This window comes from Eumetopias jubatus, unplaced genomic scaffold, assembly GCF_037043125.1.
Source record: "Eumetopias jubatus isolate StellerSeaLion01/CBP00866 unplaced genomic scaffold, mEumJub1_p1.0 scaffold_17, whole genome shotgun sequence".
NCBI classification, from domain to species: domain Eukaryota; kingdom Metazoa; phylum Chordata; class Mammalia; order Carnivora; family Otariidae; genus Eumetopias; species Eumetopias jubatus.
In genome coordinates this window covers 69,865,628-69,884,606 of record NW_028274823.1, presented here as the reverse complement: position 1 = coordinate 69,884,606, position 18,979 = coordinate 69,865,628, and the positions used below count along the sequence as shown (strand labels likewise).

Genomic DNA, 18,979 nt, shown 5'->3' with positions numbered 1-18,979 from the left:
GTGTGTCTGTTTCTGTCGGGGGCACCTGAGTCTGAGTCCCTGTGCACATCCAGGTCAGGGTCTGCGTGCGTCTGTCGTGCGGTCCGAGCGGGTCTGTGTGTTGGATGCTCTGTCTGTGTCTCCCCCTGTGTGTCTCTTCCTCTCTATCTACATCTCCCTCTCTCTGGGTCTCTGTCTTTCCCCGAGTGTCTGTGCGTTCGTCTGTGCCAGCCGTGCTCTCGAGTCTCTCAGTCGGGTCCTGGCGTCGGTGGGTGGGCGAGGGAAGGGTGGCGGAGGAAGGGCGATGGGGTTGGGCTGCTGAGGAGGGTCCCTGGCGGGCGCCGGTGGCTGGCGCTGGCTTTGAGCAAGGCGGGGTGGAGAGGCGGGAAGGCCTGGTGGCGGCCCTCGCTTGCCCTCGGGCGGAGGGTGGGGGACGGTGGGTGGGTGGGCGCGGAGAACACCGCGCGGGCCGCGCTCCCGGCGCCCCGACGCTCCCCTTTGCCATCTCGGGAGCCAGGCGGCGGTGGCGGCGGCGGCTGCCGGGACTGGAGAGTCCCCGTGCGGGAGAGTGCCTGGACTTTCGCGACAGGGGGGCGCTGCAGGCGCCCCCGTCCCCTGGGCCGGTTGGAAGGCAGGCAGGCGGGCAGGCAGGTGCAAGGCCCAGGGCAGGAGGGGGGGCGGGTGGGGAGTGAGGAGCGAAGAGCGGCAGGGCGCGGGTCGGGAGGCACAGAGCAGGCTCTTAGGGCGCCTAGTGGCAGCAGCTCACGTCTACGGCCATACCACCCTGAACGCGCCCGATCTCGTCTGATCTCGGAAGCTAAGCAGGGTCGGGCCTGGTTAGTACTTGGATGGGAGACCGCCTGGGAATACCGGGTGCTGTAGGCTTTTTTTCTTGGTCTTTTCTTGCCCCTTCGGCCTCCCTTCCCCTCCCTTTGCCGCCACAGCCCCCCCCCCCCGCCTTACCCAGCAAGGCTTCCTCCAAACACCCCCTGGCCCCCGGCCCCTCGCCACGCGCGCACCGCCCCGCGGGTCCCGGGCCCGCTGCGGGTGCCGGCTGCACGGGCAAACGGCCGCCAGCCGGCCCTTCCACCTGCAAGCCACCACGCCCACGCCCACTTGAACAAGGGCGGGCTGGGGGGCGGCGGGGGCGGGTGGGTCGGGGGGAGGCGGCGGGTTCGGAGGGAGGTAAAGGGGGAGGGCGGCGAGGACCGCGGCGGGCTTGGGGCGCGGTGGGGGTGGGGCCGGGGGTGGGGGAGGGGTGTGGGGGAGAGGGTGGGCGTAGGGGGCGGGGTGGGGGTGGGGGTGGGGGTGGGAGCGCGTATGGGACGGCACCCCGGCCCGGCAGGCAGGCGTGCCCTTCCGAGGTCCCGCGCCTCGGGCCCTCATCCACCGAGTCACTGGCCATTCCCCTGGGCCGCCCCGAGTGCCCAGGCACACCGGGCAACCGGCCCCATCTTCTGCCTGGGCACGCCTCCACCTTCTCCCCAGCAGCCCTGGGCTGCGCTTCCACCCGGGCGGGCATTCCCCCCCTCCCGGCGGATCACCGTCCCTTTGCCCCCGGGCCGGGGGTCCCCGCTCCGTGTGGGCATGATACAAGATGGCCGACCGCCCGGGCCCTCACCCGTTGGCACCCGGGACCACCCGTTGACACCCGAGTCCGTGCTCAGTCTCCCCGCAACGGCGAAGCGAAGAGCGAGGCTCGTTCGCTCATCGACACGGCGGGACGGCGGCGCGCGGCGCCCGACGAGCAAAAGCGGCCCCCCAAGTCAAGGACGAGAGCATAGGAGAATGGCCCGTACGCGCCCAGGGCCACAGAGGGTCCCGGGCAGGAATGGGAGCAGAGCGGGTTTCCTGGAGACTGGGCTGCAAGTCCTCGGGCCCCGAGGAGCTCCTGGGCGCCCAAACCACGCCCAAGGACGACCACCCTCCCCGGGGCCAGCTTCCTCGCCAACACAGCCTCCTCCGTGTGTGTGTGTGTGTGTGTGTGTGTGTGTGTGTGTGTGTGTGTGTGTGTGTGTGGTGTGCTGTGGTGTGGTGTTCTGTGCTGTCCTGTGCTGTGCTGTGCTGTGCTGTGCTGTGTGCTGTGCGGTGTGTGTGGGCTGTGTGTCTGTTTCTGTCGGGGGCACCTGAGTCTGAGTCCCTGTGCACATCCAGGTCAGGGTCTGCGTGCGTCTGTCGTGCGGTCCGAGCGGGTCTGTGTGTTGGATGCTCTGTCTGTGTCTCCCCCTGTGTGTCTCTTCCTCTCTATCTACATCTCCCTCTCTCTGGGTCTCTGTCTTTCCCCGAGTGTCTGTGCGTTCGTCTGTGCCAGCCGTGCTCTCGAGTCTCTCAGTCGGGTCCTGGCGTCGGTGGGTGGGCGAGGGAAGGGTGGCGGAGGAAGGGCGATGGGGTTGGGCTGCTGAGGAGGGTCCCTGGCGGGCGCCGGTGGCTGGCGCTGGCTTTGAGCAAGGCGGGGTGGAGAGGCGGGAAGGCCTGGTGGCGGCCCTCGCTTGCCCTCGGGCGGAGGGTGGGGGACGGTGGGTGGGTGGGCGCGGAGAACACCGCGCGGGCCGCGCTCCCGGCGCCCCGACGCTCCCCTTTGCCATCTCGGGAGCCAGGCGGCGGTGGCGGCGGCGGCTGCCGGGACTGGAGAGTCCCCGTGCGGGAGAGTGCCTGGACTTTCGCGACAGGGGGGCGCTGCAGGCGCCCCCGTCCCCTGGGCCGGTTGGAAGGCAGGCAGGCGGGCAGGCAGGTGCAAGGCCCAGGGCAGGAGGGGGGGCGGGTGGGGAGTGAGGAGCGAAGAGCGGCAGGGCGCGGGTCGGGAGGCACAGAGCAGGCTCTTAGGGCGCCTAGTGGCAGCAGCTCACGTCTACGGCCATACCACCCTGAACGCGCCCGATCTCGTCTGATCTCGGAAGCTAAGCAGGGTCGGGCCTGGTTAGTACTTGGATGGGAGACCGCCTGGGAATACCGGGTGCTGTAGGCTTTTTTTCTTGGTCTTTTCTTGCCCCTTCGGCCTCCCTTCCCCTCCCTTTGCCGCCACAGCCCCCCCCCCCCCCGCCTTACCCAGCAAGGCTTCCTCCAAACACCCCCTGGCCCCCGGCCCCTCGCCACGCGCGCACCGCCCCGCGGGTCCCGGGCCCGCTGCGGGTGCCGGCTGCACGGGCAAACGGCCGCCAGCCGGCCCTTCCACCTGCAAGCCACCACGCCCACGCCCACTTGAACAAGGGCGGGCTGGGGGGCGGCGGGGGCGGGTGGGTCGGGGGGAGGCGGCGGGTTCGGAGGGAGGTAAAGGGGGAGGGCGGCGAGGACCGCGGCGGGCTTGGGGCGCGGTGGGGGTGGGGCCGGGGGTGGGGGAGGGGTGTGGGGGAGGGGGTGGGCGTAGGGGGCGGGGTGGGGGTGGGGGTGGGAGCGCGTATGGGACGGCACCCCGGCCCGGCAGGCAGGCGTGCCCTTCCGAGGTCCCGCGCCTCGGGCCCTCATCCACCGAGTCACTGGCCATTCCCCTGGGCCGCCCCGAGTGCCCAGGCACACCGGGCAACCGGCCCCATCTTCTGCCTGGGCACGCCTCCACCTTCTCCCCAGCAGCCCTGGGCTGCGCTTCCACCCGGGCGGGCATTCCCCCCCTCCCGGCGGATCACCGTCCCTTTGCCCCCGGGCCGGGGGTCCCCGCTCCGTGTGGGCATGATACAAGATGGCCGACCGCCCGGGCCCTCACCCGTTGGCACCCGGGACCACCCGTTGACACCCGAGTCCGTGCTCAGTCTCCCCGCAACGGCGAAGCGAAGAGCGAGGCTCGCTCGCTCATCGACACGGCGGGACGGCGGCGCGCGGCGCCCGACGAGCAAAAGCGGCCCCCCAAGTCAAGGACGAGAGCATAGGAGAATGGCCCGTACGCGCCCAGGGCCACAGAGGGTCCCGGGCAGGAATGGGAGCAGAGCGGGTTTCCTGGAGACTGGGCTGCAAGTCCTCGGGCCCCGAGGAGCTCCTGGGCGCCCAAACCACGCCCAAGGACGACCACCCTCCCCGGGGCCAGCTTCCTCGCCAACACAGCCTCCTCCGTGTGTGTGTGTGTGTTTGTGTGTGTGTGTGTGTGTGTGTGTGGTGTGCTGTGGTGTGGTGTTCTGTGCTGTTCTGTGCTGTGCTGTGCTGTGCTGTGTGCTGTGCGGTGTGTGTGGGCTGTGTGTCTGTTTCTGTCGGGGGCACCTGAGTCTGAGTCCCTGTGCACATCCAGGTCAGGGTCTGCGTGCGTCTGTCGTGCGGTCCGAGCGGGTCTGTGTGTTGGATGCTCTGTCTGTGTCTCCCCCTGTGTGTCTCTTCCTCTCTATCTACATCTCCCTCTCTCTGGGTCTCTGTCTTTCCCCGAGTGTCTGTGCGTTCGTCTGTGCCAGCCGTGCTCTCGAGTCTCTCAGTCGGGTCCTGGCGTCGGTGGGTGGGCGAGGGAAGGGTGGCGGAGGAAGGGCGATGGGGTTGGGCTGCTGAGGAGGGTCCCTGGCGGGCGCCGGTGGCTGGCGCTGGCTTTGAGCAAGGCGGGGTGGAGAGGCGGGAAGGCCTGGTGGCGGCCCTCGCTTGCCCTCGGGCGGAGGGTGGGGGACGGTGGGTGGGTGGGCGCGGAGAACACCGCGCGGGCCGCGCTCCCGGCGCCCCGACGCTCCCCTTTGCCATCTCGGGAGCCAGGCGGCGGTGGCGGCGGCGGCTGCCGGGACTGGAGAGTCCCCGTGCGGGAGAGTGCCTGGACTTTCGCGACAGGGGGGCGCTGCAGGCGCCCCCGTCCCCTGGGCCGGTTGGAAGGCAGGCAGGCGGGCAGGCAGGTGCAAGGCCCAGGGCAGGAGGGGGGGCGGGTGGGGAGTGAGGAGCGAAGAGCGGCAGGGCGCGGGTCGGGAGGCACAGAGCAGGCTCTTAGGGCGCCTAGTGGCAGCAGCTCACGTCTACGGCCATACCACCCTGAACGCGCCCGATCTCGTCTGATCTCGGAAGCTAAGCAGGGTCGGGCCTGGTTAGTACTTGGATGGGAGACCGCCTGGGAATACCGGGTGCTGTAGGCTTTTTTTCTTGGTCTTTTCTTGCCCCTTCGGCCTCCCTTCCCCTCCCTTTGCCGCCACAGCCCCCCCCCCCCCCGCCTTACCCAGCAAGGCTTCCTCCAAACACGCCCTGGCCCCCGGCCCCTCGCCACGCGCGCACCGCCCCGCGGGTCCCGGGCCCGCTGCGGGTGCCGGCTGCACGGGCAAACGGCCGCCAGCCGGCCCTTCCACCTACAAGCCACCACGCCCACGCCCACTTGAACAAGGGCGGGCTGGGGGGCGGCGGGGGCGGGTGGGTCGGGGGGAGGCGGCGGGTTCGGAGGGAGGTAAAGGGGGAGGGCGGCGAGGACCGCGGCGGGCTTGGGGCGCGGTGGGGGTGGGGCCGGGGGTGGGGGAGGGGTGTGGGGGAGGGGGTGGGCGTAGGGGGCGGGGTGGGGGTGGGGGTGGGGGTGGGGGAGGGGGTGGGCGTAGGGGGCGCGGTGGGGGTGGGGCCGGGGGTGGGGGAGGGGTGTGGCCGAGGGGGTGGGCGTAGGGGGCGGGGTGGTGGTGGGGGTGGGAGCGCGTATGGGACGGCACCCCTGCCCGGCAGGCAGGCGTGCCCTTCCGAGGTCCCGCGCCTCGGGCCCTCATCCACCGAGTCACTGGCCATTCCCCTGGGCCGCCCCGAGTGCCCAGGCACACCGGGCAACCGGCCCCATCTTCTGCCTGGGCACGCCTCCACCTTCTCCCCAGCAGCCCTGGGCTGCGCTTCCACCCGGGCGGGCATTCCCCCCCTCCCGGCGGATCACCGTCCCTTTGCCCCCGGGCCGGGGGTCCCCGCTCCGTGTGGGCATGATACAAGATGGCCGACCGCCCGGGCCCTCACCCGTTGGCACCCGGGACCACCCGTTGACACCCGAGTCCGTGCTCAGTCTCCCCGCAACGGCGAAGCGAAGAGCGAGGCTCGCTCGCTCATCGACACGGCGGGACGGCGGCGCGCGGCGCCCGACGAGCAAAAGCGGCCCCCCAAGTCAAGGACGAGAGCATAGGAGAATGGCCCGTACGCGCCCAGGGCCACAGAGGGTCCCGGGCAGGAATGGGAGCAGAGCGGGTTTCCTGGAGACTGGGCTGCAAGTCCTCGGGCCCCGAGGAGCTCCTGGGCGCCCAAACCACGCCCAAGGACGACCACCCTCCCCGGGGCCAGCTTCCTCGCCAACACAGCCTCCTCCGTGTGTGTGTGTGTGTTTGTGTGTGTGTGTGTGTGTGTGTGGTGTGCTGTGGTGTGGTGTTCTGTGCTGTCCTGTGCTGTGCTGTGCTGTGCTGTGTGCTGTGCGGTGTGTGTGGGCTGTGTGTCTGTTTCTGTCGGGGGCACCTGAGTCTGAGTCCCTGTGCACATCCAGGTCAGGGTCTGCGTGCGTCTGTCGTGCGGTCCGAGCGGGTCTGTGTGTTGGATGCTCTGTCTGTGTCTCCCCCTGTGTGTCTCTTCCTCTCTATCTACATCTCCCTCTCTCTGGGTCTCTGTCTTTCCCCGAGTGTCTGTGCGTTCGTCTGTGCCAGCCGTGCTCTCGAGTCTCTCAGTCGGGTCCTGGCGTCGGTGGGTGGGCGAGGGAAGGGTGGCGGAGGAAGGGCGATGGGGTTGGGCTGCTGAGGAGGGTCCCTGGCGGGCGCCGGTGGCTGGCGCTGGCTTTGAGCAAGGCGGGGTGGAGAGGCGGGAAGGCCTGGTGGCGGCCCTCGCTTGCCCTCGGGCGGAGGGTGGGGGACGGTGGGTGGGTGGGCGCGGAGAACACCGCGCGGGCCGCGCTCCCGGCGCCCCGACGCTCCCCTTTGCCATCTCGGGAGCCAGGCGGCGGTGGCGGCGGCGGCTGCCGGGACTGGAGAGTCCCCGTGCGGGAGAGTGCCTGGACTTTCGCGACAGGGGGGCGCTGCAGGCGCCCCCGTCCCCTGGGCCGGTTGGAAGGCAGGCAGGCGGGCAGGCAGGTGCAAGGCCCAGGGCAGGAGGGGGGGCGGGTGGGGAGTGAGGAGCGAAGAGCGGCAGGGCGCGGGTCGGGAGGCACAGAGCAGGCTCTTAGGGCGCCTAGTGGCAGCAGCTCACGTCTACGGCCATACCACCCTGAACGCGCCCGATCTCGTCTGATCTCGGAAGCTAAGCAGGGTCGGGCCTGGTTAGTACTTGGATGGGAGACCGCCTGGGAATACCGGGTGCTGTAGGCTTTTTTTCTTGGTCTTTTCTTGCCCCTTCGGCCTCCCTTCCCCTCCCTTTGCCGCCACAGCCCCCCCCCCCCCCGCCTTACCCAGCAAGGCTTCCTCCAAACACGCCCTGGCCCCCGGCCCCTCGCCACGCCCGCACCGCCCCGCGGGTCCCGGGCCCGCTGCGGGTGCCGGCTGCACGGGCAAACGGCCGCCAGCCGGCCCTTCCACCTGCAAGCCACCACGCCCACGCCCACTTGAACAAGGGCGGGCTGGGGGGCGGCGGGGGCGGGTGGGTCGGGGGGAGGCGGCGGGTTCGGAGGGAGGTAAAGGGGGAGGGCGGCGAGGACCGCGGCGGGCTTGGGGCGCGGTGGGGGTGGGGCCGGGGGTGGGGGAGGGGTGTGGGGGAGAGGGTGGGCGTAGGGGGCGGGGTGGGGGTGGGGGTGGGGGTGGGAGCGCGTATGGGACGGCACCCCGGCCCGGCAGGCAGGCGTGCCCTTCCGAGGTCCCGCGCCTCGGGCCCTCATCCACCGAGTCACTGGCCATTCCCCTGGGCCGCCCCGAGTGCCCAGGCACACCGGGCAACCGGCCCCATCTTCTGCCTGGGCACGCCTCCACCTTCTCCCCAGCAGCCCTGGGCTGCGCTTCCACCCGGGCGGGCATTCCCCCCCTCCCGGCGGATCACCGTCCCTTTGCCCCCGGGCCGGGGGTCCCCGCTCCGTGTGGGCATGATACAAGATGGCCGACCGCCCGGGCCCTCACCCGTTGGCACCCGGGACCACCCGTTGACACCCGAGTCCGTGCTCAGTCTCCCCGCAACGGCGAAGCGAAGAGCGAGGCTCGTTCGCTCATCGACACGGCGGGACGGCGGCGCGCGGCGCCCGACGAGCAAAAGCGGCCCCCCAAGTCAAGGACGAGAGCATAGGAGAATGGCCCGTACGCGCCCAGGGCCACAGAGGGTCCCGGGCAGGAATGGGAGCAGAGCGGGTTTCCTGGAGACTGGGCTGCAAGTCCTCGGGCCCCGAGGAGCTCCTGGGCGCCCAAACCACGCCCAAGGACGACCACCCTCCCCGGGGCCAGCTTCCTCGCCAACACAGCCTCCTCCGTGTGTGTGTGTGTGTGTGTGTGTCTGTGTGTGTGTGTGTGTGTGTGGTGTGCTGTGGTGTGGTGTTCTGTGCTGTCCTGTGCTGTGCTGTGCTGTGCTGTGCTGTGTGCTGTGCGGTGTGTGTGGGCTGTGTGTCTGTTTCTGTCGGGGGCACCTGAGTCTGAGTCCCTGTGCACATCCAGGTCAGGGTCTGCGTGCGTCTGTCGTGCGGTCCGAGCGGGTCTGTGTGTTGGATGCTCTGTCTGTGTCTCCCCCTGTGTGTCTCTTCCTCTCTATCTACATCTCCCTCTCTCTGGGTCTCTGTCTTTCCCCGAGTGTCTGTGCGTTCGTCTGTGCCAGCCGTGCTCTCGAGTCTCTCAGTCGGGTCCTGGCGTCGGTGGGTGGGCGAGGGAAGGGTGGCGGAGGAAGGGCGATGGGGTTGGGCTGCTGAGGAGGGTCCCTGGCGGGCGCCGGTGGCTGGCGCTGGCTTTGAGCAAGGCGGGGTGGAGAGGCGGGAAGGCCTGGTGGCGGCCCTCGCTTGCCCTCGGGCGGAGGGTGGGGGACGGTGGGTGGGTGGGCGCGGAGAACACCGCGCGGGCCGCGCTCCCGGCGCCCCGACGCTCCCCTTTGCCATCTCGGGAGCCAGGCGGCGGTGGCGGCGGCGGCTGCCGGGACTGGAGAGTCCCCGTGCGGGAGAGTGCCTGGACTTTCGCGACAGGGGGGCGCTGCAGGCGCCCCCGTCCCCTGGGCCGGTTGGAAGGCAGGCAGGCGGGCAGGCAGGTGCAAGGCCCAGGGCAGGAGGGGGGGCGGGTGGGGAGTGAGGAGCGAAGAGCGGCAGGGCGCGGGTCGGGAGGCACAGAGCAGGCTCTTAGGGCGCCTAGTGGCAGCAGCTCACGTCTACGGCCATACCACCCTGAACGCGCCCGATCTCGTCTGATCTCGGAAGCTAAGCAGGGTCGGGCCTGGTTAGTACTTGGATGGGAGACCGCCTGGGAATACCGGGTGCTGTAGGCTTTTTTTCTTGGTCTTTTCTTGCCCCTTCGGCCTCCCTTCCCCTCCCTTTGCCGCCACAGCCCCCCCCCCCCCCGCCTTACCCAGCAAGGCTTCCTCCAAACACGCCCTGGCCCCCGGCCCCTCGCCACGCCCGCACCGCCCCGCGGGTCCCGGGCCCGCTGCGGGTGCCGGCTGCACGGGCAAACGGCCGCCAGCCGGCCCTTCCACCTGCAAGCCACCACGCCCACGCCCACTTGAACAAGGGCGGGCTGGGGGGCGGCGGGGGCGGGTGGGTCGGGGGGAGGCGGCGGGTTCGGAGGGAGGTAAAGGGGGAGGGCGGCGAGGACCGCGGCGGGCTTGGGGCGCGGTGGGGGTGGGGCCGGGGGTGGGGGAGGGGTGTGGGGGAGAGGGTGGGCGTAGGGGGCGGGGTGGGGGTGGGGGTGGGGGTGGGAGCGCGTATGGGACGGCACCCCGGCCCGGCAGGCAGGCGTGCCCTTCCGAGGTCCCGCGCCTCGGGCCCTCATCCACCGAGTCACTGGCCATTCCCCTGGGCCGCCCCGAGTGCCCAGGCACACCGGGCAACCGGCCCCATCTTCTGCCTGGGCACGCCTCCACCTTCTCCCCAGCAGCCCTGGGCTGCGCTTCCACCCGGGCGGGCATTCCCCCCCTCCCGGCGGATCACCGTCCCTTTGCCCCCGGGCCGGGGGTCCCCGCTCCGTGTGGGCATGATACAAGATGGCCGACCGCCCGGGCCCTCACCCGTTGGCACCCGGGACCACCCGTTGACACCCGAGTCCGTGCTCAGTCTCCCCGCAACGGCGAAGCGAAGAGCGAGGCTCGTTCGCTCATCGACACGGCGGGACGGCGGCGCGCGGCGCCCGACGAGCAAAAGCGGCCCCCCAAGTCAAGGACGAGAGCATAGGAGAATGGCCCGTACGCGCCCAGGGCCACAGAGGGTCCCGGGCAGGAATGGGAGCAGAGCGGGTTTCCTGGAGACTGGGCTGCAAGTCCTCGGGCCCCGAGGAGCTCCTGGGCGCCCAAACCACGCCCAAGGACGACCACCCTCCCCGGGGCCAGCTTCCTCGCCAACACAGCCTCCTCCGTGTGTGTGTGTGTGTGTGTGTGTCTGTGTGTGTGTGTGTGTGTGTGGTGTGCTGTGGTGTGGTGTTCTGTGCTGTCCTGTGCTGTGCTGTGCTGTGCTGTGCTGTGTGCTGTGCGGTGTGTGTGGGCTGTGTGTCTGTTTCTGTCGGGGGCACCTGAGTCTGAGTCCCTGTGCACATCCAGGTCAGGGTCTGCGTGCGTCTGTCGTGCGGTCCGAGCGGGTCTGTGTGTTGGATGCTCTGTCTGTGTCTCCCCCTGTGTGTCTCTTCCTCTCTATCTACATCTCCCTCTCTCTGGGTCTCTGTCTTTCCCCGAGTGTCTGTGCGTTCGTCTGTGCCAGCCGTGCTCTCGAGTCTCTCAGTCGGGTCCTGGCGTCGGTGGGTGGGCGAGGGAAGGGTGGCGGAGGAAGGGCGATGGGGTTGGGCTGCTGAGGAGGGTCCCTGGCGGGCGCCGGTGGCTGGCGCTGGCTTTGAGCAAGGCGGGGTGGAGAGGCGGGAAGGCCTGGTGGCGGCCCTCGCTTGCCCTCGGGCGGAGGGTGGGGGACGGTGGGTGGGTGGGCGCGGAGAACACCGCGCGGGCCGCGCTCCCGGCGCCCCGACGCTCCCCTTTGCCATCTCGGGAGCCAGGCGGCGGTGGCGGCGGCGGCTGCCGGGACTGGAGAGTCCCCGTGCGGGAGAGTGCCTGGACTTTCGCGACAGGGGGGCGCTGCAGGCGCCCCCGTCCCCTGGGCCGGTTGGAAGGCAGGCAGGCGGGCAGGCAGGTGCAAGGCCCAGGGCAGGAGGGGGGGCGGGTGGGGAGTGAGGAGCGAAGAGCGGCAGGGCGCGGGTCGGGAGGCACAGAGCAGGCTCTTAGGGCGCCTAGTGGCAGCAGCTCACGTCTACGGCCATACCACCCTGAACGCGCCCGATCTCGTCTGATCTCGGAAGCTAAGCAGGGTCGGGCCTGGTTAGTACTTGGATGGGAGACCGCCTGGGAATACCGGGTGCTGTAGGCTTTTTTTCTTGGTCTTTTCTTGCCCCTTCGGCCTCCTTCCCCTCCCTTTGCCGCCACAGCCCCCCCCCCCCGCCTTACCCAGCAAGGCTTCCTCCAAACACCCCCTGGCCCCCGGCCCCTCGCCACGCGCGCACCGCCCCGCGGGTCCCGGGCCCGCTGCGGGTGCCGGCTGCACGGGCAAACGGCCGCCAGCCGGCCCTTCCACCTGCAAGCCACCACGCCCACGCCCACTTGAACAAGGGCGGGCTGGGGGGCGGCGGGGGCGGGTGGGTCGGGGGGAGGCGGCGGGTTCGGAGGGAGGTAAAGGGGGAGGGCGGCGAGGACCGCGGCGGGCTTGGGGCGCGGTGGGGGTGGGGCCGGGTGTGGGGGAGGGGTGTGGGGGAGAGGGTGGGCGTAGGGGGCGGGGTGGGGGTGGGGGTGGGGGTGGGGGAGGGGTGTGGGGGAGGGGGTGGGCGTAGGGGGCGCGGTGGGGGTGGGGCCGGGGGTGGGGGAGGGGTGTGGGGGAGGGGGTAGGCGTAGGGGGCGGGGTGGGGGTGGGGGTGGGGGTGGGAGCGCGTATGGGACGGCACCCCGGCCCGGCAGGCAGGCGTGCCCTTCCGAGGTCCCGCGCCTCGGGCCCTCATCCACCGAGTCACTGGCCATTCCCCTGGGCCGCCCCGAGTGCCCAGGCACACCGGGCAACCGGCCCCATCTTCTGCCTGGGCACGCCTCCACCTTCTCCCCAGCAGCCCTGGGCTGCGCTTCCACCCGGGCGGGCATTCCCCCCCTCCCGGCGGATCACCGTCCCTTTGCCCCCGGGCCGGGGGTCCCCGCTCCGTGTGGGCATGATACAAGATGGCCGACCGCCCGGGCCCTCACCCGTTGGCACCCGGGACCACCCGTTGACACCCGAGTCCGTGCTCAGTCTCCCCGCAACGGCGAAGCGAAGAGCGAGGCTCGCTCGCTCATCGACACGGCGGGACGGCGGCGCGCGGCGCCCGACGAGCAAAAGCGGCCCCCCAAGTCAAGGACGAGAGCATAGGAGAATGGCCCGTACGCGCCCAGGGCCACAGAGGGTCCCGGGCAGGAATGGGAGCAGAGCGGGTTTCCTGGAGACTGGGCTGCAAGTCCTCGGGCCCCGAGGAGCTCCTGGGCGCCCAAACCACGCCCAAGGACGACCACCCTCCCCGGGGCCAGCTTCCTCGCCAACACAGCCTCCTCCGTGTGTGTGTGTGTGTGTGTGTGTGTGTGTGTGTGTCTGTGTGTGTGTGTGTGTGTGTGTGGTGTGCTGTGGTGTGGTGTTCTGTGCTGTCCTGTGCTGTGCTGTGCTGTGCTGTGCTGTGTGCTGTGCGGTGTGTGTGGGCTGTGTGTCTGTTTCTGTCGGGGGCACCTGAGTCTGAGTCCCTGTGCACATCCAGGTCAGGGTCTGCGTGCGTCTGTCGTGCGGTCCGAGCGGGTCTGTGTGTTGGATGCTCTGTCTGTGTCTCCCCCTGTGTGTCTCTTCCTCTCTATCTACATCTCCCTCTCTCTGGGTCTCTGTCTTTCCCCGAGTGTCTGTGCGTTCGTCTGTGCCAGCCGTGCTCTCGAGTCTCTCAGTCGGGTCCTGGCGTCGGTGGGTGGGCGAGGGAAGGGTGGCGGAGGAAGGGCGATGGGGTTGGGCTGCTGAGGAGGGTCCCTGGCGGGCGCCGGTGGCTGGCGCTGGCTTTGAGCAAGGCGGGGTGGAGAGGCGGGAAGGCCTGGTGGCGGCCCTCGCTTGCCCTCGGGCGGAGGGTGGGGGACGGTGGGTGGGTGGGCGCGGAGAACACCGCGCGGGCCGCGCTCCCGGCGCCCCGAAGCTCCCCTTTGCCATCTCGGGAGCCAGGCGGCGGTGGCGGCGGCGGCTGCCGGGACTGGAGAGTCCCCGTGCGGGAGAGTGCCTGGACTTTCGCGACAGGGGGGCGCTGCAGGCGCCCCCGTCCCCTGGGCCGGTTGGAAGGCAGGCAGGCGGGCAGGCAGGTGCAAGGCCCAGGGCAGGAGGGGGGGCGGGTGGGGAGTGAGGAGCGAAGAGCGGCAGGGCGCGGGTCGGGAGGCACAGAGCAGGCTCTTAGGGCGCCTAGTGGCAGCAGCTCACGTCTACGGCCATACCACCCTGAACGCGCCCGATCTCGTCTGATCTCGGAAGCTAAGCAGGGTCGGGCCTGGTTAGTACTTGGATGGGAGACCGCCTGGGAATACCGGGTGCTGTAGGCTTTTTTTCTTGGTCTTTTCTTGCCCCTTCGGCCTCCCTTCCCCTCCCTTTGCCGCCACAGCCCCCCCCCCCCGCCTTACCCAGCAAGGCTTCCTCCAAACACCCCCTGGCCCCCGGCCCCTCGCCACGCGCGCACCGCCCCGCGGGTCCCGGGCCCGCTGCGGGTGCCGGCTGCACGGGCAAACGGCCGCCAGCCGGCCCTTCCACCTGCAAGCCACCACGCCCACGCCCACTTGAACAAGGGCGGGCTGGGGGGCGGCGGGGGCGGGTGGGTCGGGGGGAGGCGGCGGGTTCGGAGGGAGGTAAAGGGGGAGGGCGGCGAGGACCGCGGCGGGCTTGGGGCGCGGTGGGGGTGGGGCCGGGTGTGGGGGAGGGGTGTGGGGGAGAGGGTGGGCGTAGGGGGCGGGGTGGGGGAGGGGGTGGGGGTGGGAGCGCGTATGGGACGGCACCCCGGCCCGGCAGGCAGGCGTGCCCTTCCGAGTTCCCGCGCCTCGGGCCCTCATCCACCGAGTCACTGGCCATTCCCCTGGGCCGCCCCGAGTGCCCAGGCACACCGGGAAACCGGCCCCATCTTCTGCCTGGGCACGCCTCCACCTTCTCCCCAGCAGCCCTGGGCTGCGCTTCCACCCGGGCGGGCATTCCCCCCCTCCCGGCGGATCACCGTCCCTTTGCCCCCGGGCCGGGGGTACCCGCTCCGTGTGGGCATGGTACAAGTTGGCCGATCGCCCGGACCCTCACCCGTTGGCACCCGGGACCACCCGTTGACACCCGACTCCGTGCTCAGTCTCCCGCAACGGCGAAGCGAAGAGCGAGGCTCGTTCGCTCATCGACACGGCGGGACGGCGGCGCGCGGCGCCCGACGAGCAAAAGCGGACCCCCAAGTCAAGGACGAGAGCATAGGAGAATGGCCCGTACGCGCCCAGGGCCACAGAGGGTCCCGGGCAGGAATGGGGGCAGAGCGGGTTTCCTGGAGACTGGGCTGCAAGTCCTCGGGCCCCGAGGAGCTCCTGGGCGCCCAAACCATGCCCAAGGACGACCACCCTCCCCGGGGCCAGCTTCCTCGCCAACACAGCCTCCTCCGTGTGTGTGTGTGTGTGTGTGTGTGTGTGTGTGGTGTGCTGTGGTGTGGTGTTCTGTGCTGTCCTGTGCTGTGCTGTGCTGTGCTGTGCTGTGTGCTGTGCGGTGTGTGTGGGCTGTGTGTCTGTTTCTGTCGGGGGCACCTGAGTCTGAGTCTCTGTGCACATCCAGGTCAGGGTCTGCGTGCGTCTGTCGTGCGGTCCGAGTGGGTCTGTGTGTTGGATGCTCTGTCTGTGTCTCCCCCTGTGTGTCTCTTCCTCTCTATCTACATCTCCCTCTCTCTGGGTCTCTGTCTTTCCCCGAGTGTGTGTGCGTTCGTCTGTGCCAGCCGTGCTCTCGAGTCTCTCAGTCGGGTCCTGGCGTCGGTGGGTGGGCGAGGGAAGGGTGGCGGAGGAAGGGCGATGGGGTTGGGCTGCTGAGGAGGGTCCCTGGCGGGCGCCGGTGGCTGGCGCTGCCTTTGAGCAAGGCGGGGTGGAGAGGCGGGAAGGCCTGGTGGCGGCCCTCGCTTGCCCTCGGGCGGAGGGTGGGGGACGGTGGGTGGGTGGGCGCGGAGAACACCGCGCGGGCCGCGCTCCCGGCGCCCCGACGCTCCCCTTTGCCATCTCGGGAGCCAGGCGGCGGTGGCGGCGGCGGCTGCCGGGACTGGAGAGTCCCCGTGCGGGAGAGTGCCTGGACTTTCGCGACAGGGGGGCGCTGCAGGCGCCCCCGTCCCCTGGGCCGGTTGGAAGGCAGGCAGGCGGGCAGGCAGGTGCAAGGCCCAGGGCAGGAGGGGGGGCGGGTGGGGAGTGAGGAGCGAAGAGCGGCAGGGCGCGGGTCGGGAGGCACAGAGCAGGCTCTTAGGGCGCCTAGTGGCAGCAGCTCACGTCTACGGCCATACCACCCTGAACGCGCCCGATCTCGTCTGATCTCGGAAGCTAAGCAGGGTCGGGCCTGGTTAGTACTTGGATGGGAGACCGCCTGGGAATACCGGGTGCTGTAGGCTTTTTTTCTTGGTCTTTTCTTGCCCCTTCGGCCTCCCTTCCCCTCCCTTTGCCGCCACAGCCCCCCCCCCCGCCTTACCCAGCAAGGCTTCCTCCAAACACGCCCTGGCCCCCGGCCCCTCGCCACGCGCGCACCGCCCCGCGGGTCCCGGGCCCGCTGCGGGTGCCGGCTGCACGGGCAAACGGACGCCAGCCGGCCCTTCCACCTGCAAGCCACCACGCCCACGCCCACTTGAACAAGGGCGGGCTGGGGGGCGGCGGGGGCGGGTGGGTCGGGGGGAGGCGGCGGGTTCGGAGGGAGGTAAAGGGGGAGGGCGGCGAGGACCACGGGGGGCTTGGGGCGCGGTGGGGGTGGGGCCGGGGGTGGGGGAGGGGTGTGGGGGAGGGGGTGGGCGTAGGGGGCGGGGTGGGGGTGGGGGTGGGGGTGGGAGCGCGTATGGGACGGCACCCCGGCCCGGCAGGCAGGCGTGCCCTTCCGAGGTCCCGCGCCTCGGGCCCTCATCCACCGAGTCACTGGCCATTCCCCTGGGCCGCCCCGAGTGCCCAGGCACACCGGGCAACCGGCCCCATCTTCTGCCTGGGCACGCCTCCACCTTCTCCCCAGCAGCCCTGGGCTGCGCTTCCACCCGGGCGGGCATTCCCCCCCTCCCGGCGGATCACCGTCCCTTTGCCCCCGGGCCGGGGGTCCCCGCTCCGTGTGGGCATGATACAAGATGGCCGACCGCCCGGGCCCTCACCCGTTGGCACCCGGGACCACCCGTTGACACCCGAGTCCGTGCTCAGTCTCCCCGCAACGGCGAAGCGAAGAGCGAGGCTCGTTCGCTCATCGACACGGCGGGACGGCGGCGCGCGGCGCCCGACGAGCAAAAGCGGCCCCCCAAGTCAAGGACGAGAGCATAGGAGAATGGCCCGTACGCGCCCAGGGCCACAGAGGGTCCCGGGCAGGAATGGGAGCAGAGCGGGTTTCCTGGAGACTGGGCTGCAAGTCCTCGGGCCCCGAGGAGCTCCTGGGCGCCCAAACCACGCCCAAGGACGACCACCCTCCCCGGGGCCAGCTTCCTCGCCAACACAGCCTCCTCCGTGTGTGTGTGTGTGTGTGTGTGTGTGTGTGTCTGTGTGTGTGTGTGTGTGTGTGTGGTGTGCTGTGGTGTGGTGTTCTGTGCTGTCCTGTGCTGTGCTGTGCTGTGCTGTGCTGTGTGCTGTGCGGTGTGTGTGGGCTGTGTGTCTGTTTCTGTCGGGGGCACCTGAGTCTGAGTCCCTGTGCACATCCAGGTCAGGGTCTGCGTGCGTCTGTCGTGCGGTCCGAGCGGGTCTGTGTGTTGGATGCTCTGTCTGTGTCTCCCCCTGTGTGTCTCTTCCTCTCTATCTACATCTCCCTCTCTCTGGGTCTCTGTCTTTCCCCGAGTGTCTGTGCGTTCGTCTGTGCCAGCCGTGTTCTCGAGTCTCTCAGTCGGGTCCTGGCGTCGGTGGGTGGGCGAGGGAAGGGTGGCGGAGGAAGGGCGATGGGGTTGGGCTGCTGAGGAGGGTCCCTGGCGGGCGCCGGTGGCTGGCGCTGGCTTTGAGCAAGGCGGGGTGGAGAGGCGGGAAGGCCTGGTGGCGGCCCTCGCTTGCCCTCGGGCGGAGGGTGGGGGACGGTGGGTGGGTGGGCCTGGAGAACACCGCGCGGGCCGCGCTCCCGGCGCCCCGACGCTCCCCTTTGCCATCTCGGGAGCCAGGCGGCGGTGGCGGCGGCGGCTGCCGGGACTGGAGAGTCCCCGTGCGGGAGAGTGCCTGGACTTTCGCGACAGGGGGGCGCTGCAGGCGCCCCCGTCCCCTGGGCCGGTTGGAAGGCAGGCAGGCGGGCAGGCAGGTGCAAGGCCCAGGGCAGGAGGGGGGGCGGGTGGGGAGTGAGGAGCGAAGAGCGGCAGGGCACGGGTCGGGAGGCACAGAGCAGGCTCTTAGGGCGCCTAGTGGCAGCAGCTCACGTCTACGGCCATACCACCCTGAACGCGCCCGATCTCGTCTGATCTCGGAAGCTAAGCAGGGTCGGGCCTGGTTAGTACTTGGATGGGAGACCGCCTGGGAATACCGGGTGCTGTAGGCTTTTTTTCTTGGTCTTTTCTTGCCCCTTCGGCCTCCCTTGCCCTCCCTTTGCCGCCACAGCCCCCCCCCCCCCGCCTTACCCAGCAAGGCTTCCTCCAAACACCCCCTGGCCCCCGGCCCCTCGCCACGCGCGCACCGCCCCGCGGGTCCCGGGCCCGCTGCGGGTGCCGGCTGCACGGGCAAACGGCCGCCAGCCGGCCCTTCCACCTGCAAGCCACCACGCCCACGCCCACTTGAACAAGGGCGGGCTGGGGGGCGGCGGGGGCGGGTGGGTCGGGGGGAGGCGGCGGGTTCGGAGGGAGGTAAAGGGGGAGGGCGGCGAGGACCGCGGCGGGCTTGGGGCGCGGTGGGGGTGGGGCCGGGGGTGGGGGAGGGGTGTGGGGGAGAGGGTGGGCGTAGGGGGCGGGGTGGGGGAGGGGGTGGGGGTGGGAGCGCGTATGGGACGGCACCCCGGCCCGGCAGGCAGGCGTGCCCTTCCGAGGTCCCGCGCCTCGGGCCCTCATCCACCGAGTCACTGGCCATTCCCCTGGGCCGCCCCGAGTGCCCAGGCACACCGGGCAACCGGCCCCATCTTCTGCCTGGGCACGCCTCCACCTTCTCCCCAGCAGCCCTGGGCTGCGCTTCCACCCGGGCGGGCATTCCCCCCCTCCCGGCGGATCACCGTCCCTTTGCCCCCGGGCCGGGGGTCCCCGCTCCGTGTGGGCATGGTACAAGTTGGCCGATCGCCCGGGCCCTCACCCGTTGGCACCCGGGACCACCCGTTGACACCCGACTCCGTGCTCAGTCTCCCGCAACGGCGAAGCGAAGAGCGAGGCTCGTTCGCTCATCGACACGGCGGGACGGCGGCGCGCGGCGCCCGACGAGCAAAAGCGGCCCCCCAAGTCAAGGACGAGAGCATAGGAGAATGGCCCGTACGCGCCCAGGGCCACAGAGGGTCCCGGGCAGGAATGGGGGCAGAGCGGGTTTCCTGGAGACTGGGCTGCAAGTCCTCGGGCCCCGAGGAGCTCCTGGGCGCCCAAACCACGCCCAAGGACGACCACCCTCCCCGGGGCCAGCTTCCTCGCCAACACAGCCTCCTCCGTGTGTGTGTGTGTGTGTGTGTGTGTGTGTGTCTGTGTGTGTGTGTGTGTGTGTGTGGTGTGCTGTGGTGTGGTGTTCTGTGCTGTCCTGTGCTGTGCTGTGCTGTGCTGTGCTGTGTGCTGTGCGGTGTGTGTGGGCTGTGTGTCTGTTTCTGTCGGGGGCACCTGAGTCTGAGTCCCTGTGCACATCCAGGTCAGGGTCTGCGTGCGTCTGTCGTGCGGTCCGAGCGGGTCTGTGT

The 18,979-nt window shown here is 70.7% G+C and overlaps 9 non-coding genes across 9 annotated transcripts; all 9 read left to right on the top strand.

Annotated features, from left to right (window-relative positions):
• The first annotated feature begins 745 nt into the window (after nt 1-745).
• On the top strand, nt 746-864 carry LOC148162212 (5S ribosomal RNA). The gene has a single exon (XR_015767172.1). It is a non-coding gene; the product is annotated as a 5S ribosomal RNA (ribosomal RNA).
• Nucleotides 865-2,825: 1,961 nt separating this feature from the next.
• Nucleotides 2,826-2,944, top strand: LOC148162211 (5S ribosomal RNA). Its single transcript, XR_015767171.1, has one exon. It is a non-coding gene; the product is annotated as a 5S ribosomal RNA (ribosomal RNA).
• A 1,940-nt stretch (nt 2,945-4,884) lies between these two features.
• LOC148162210 (5S ribosomal RNA) lies at nt 4,885-5,003 on the top strand. The gene has a single exon (XR_015767170.1). It is a non-coding gene; the product is annotated as a 5S ribosomal RNA (ribosomal RNA).
• A 2,047-nt stretch (nt 5,004-7,050) lies between these two features.
• Nucleotides 7,051-7,169, top strand: LOC148162209 (5S ribosomal RNA). Its single transcript, XR_015767169.1, has one exon. It is a non-coding gene; the product is annotated as a 5S ribosomal RNA (ribosomal RNA).
• Nucleotides 7,170-9,124: 1,955 nt separating this feature from the next.
• Nucleotides 9,125-9,243, top strand: LOC148162208 (5S ribosomal RNA). The gene has a single exon (XR_015767168.1). It is a non-coding gene; the product is annotated as a 5S ribosomal RNA (ribosomal RNA).
• Nucleotides 9,244-11,198: 1,955 nt separating this feature from the next.
• LOC148162207 (5S ribosomal RNA) lies at nt 11,199-11,317 on the top strand. The gene has a single exon (XR_015767167.1). It is a non-coding gene; the product is annotated as a 5S ribosomal RNA (ribosomal RNA).
• Nucleotides 11,318-13,405: 2,088 nt separating this feature from the next.
• Nucleotides 13,406-13,524, top strand: LOC148162206 (5S ribosomal RNA). The gene has a single exon (XR_015767166.1). It is a non-coding gene; the product is annotated as a 5S ribosomal RNA (ribosomal RNA).
• Nucleotides 13,525-15,462: 1,938 nt separating this feature from the next.
• LOC148162205 (5S ribosomal RNA) lies at nt 15,463-15,581 on the top strand. The gene has a single exon (XR_015767165.1). It is a non-coding gene; the product is annotated as a 5S ribosomal RNA (ribosomal RNA).
• Nucleotides 15,582-17,543: 1,962 nt separating this feature from the next.
• Nucleotides 17,544-17,662, top strand: LOC148162204 (5S ribosomal RNA). The gene has a single exon (XR_015767164.1). It is a non-coding gene; the product is annotated as a 5S ribosomal RNA (ribosomal RNA).
• Nucleotides 17,663-18,979: the final 1,317 nt, after the last annotated feature.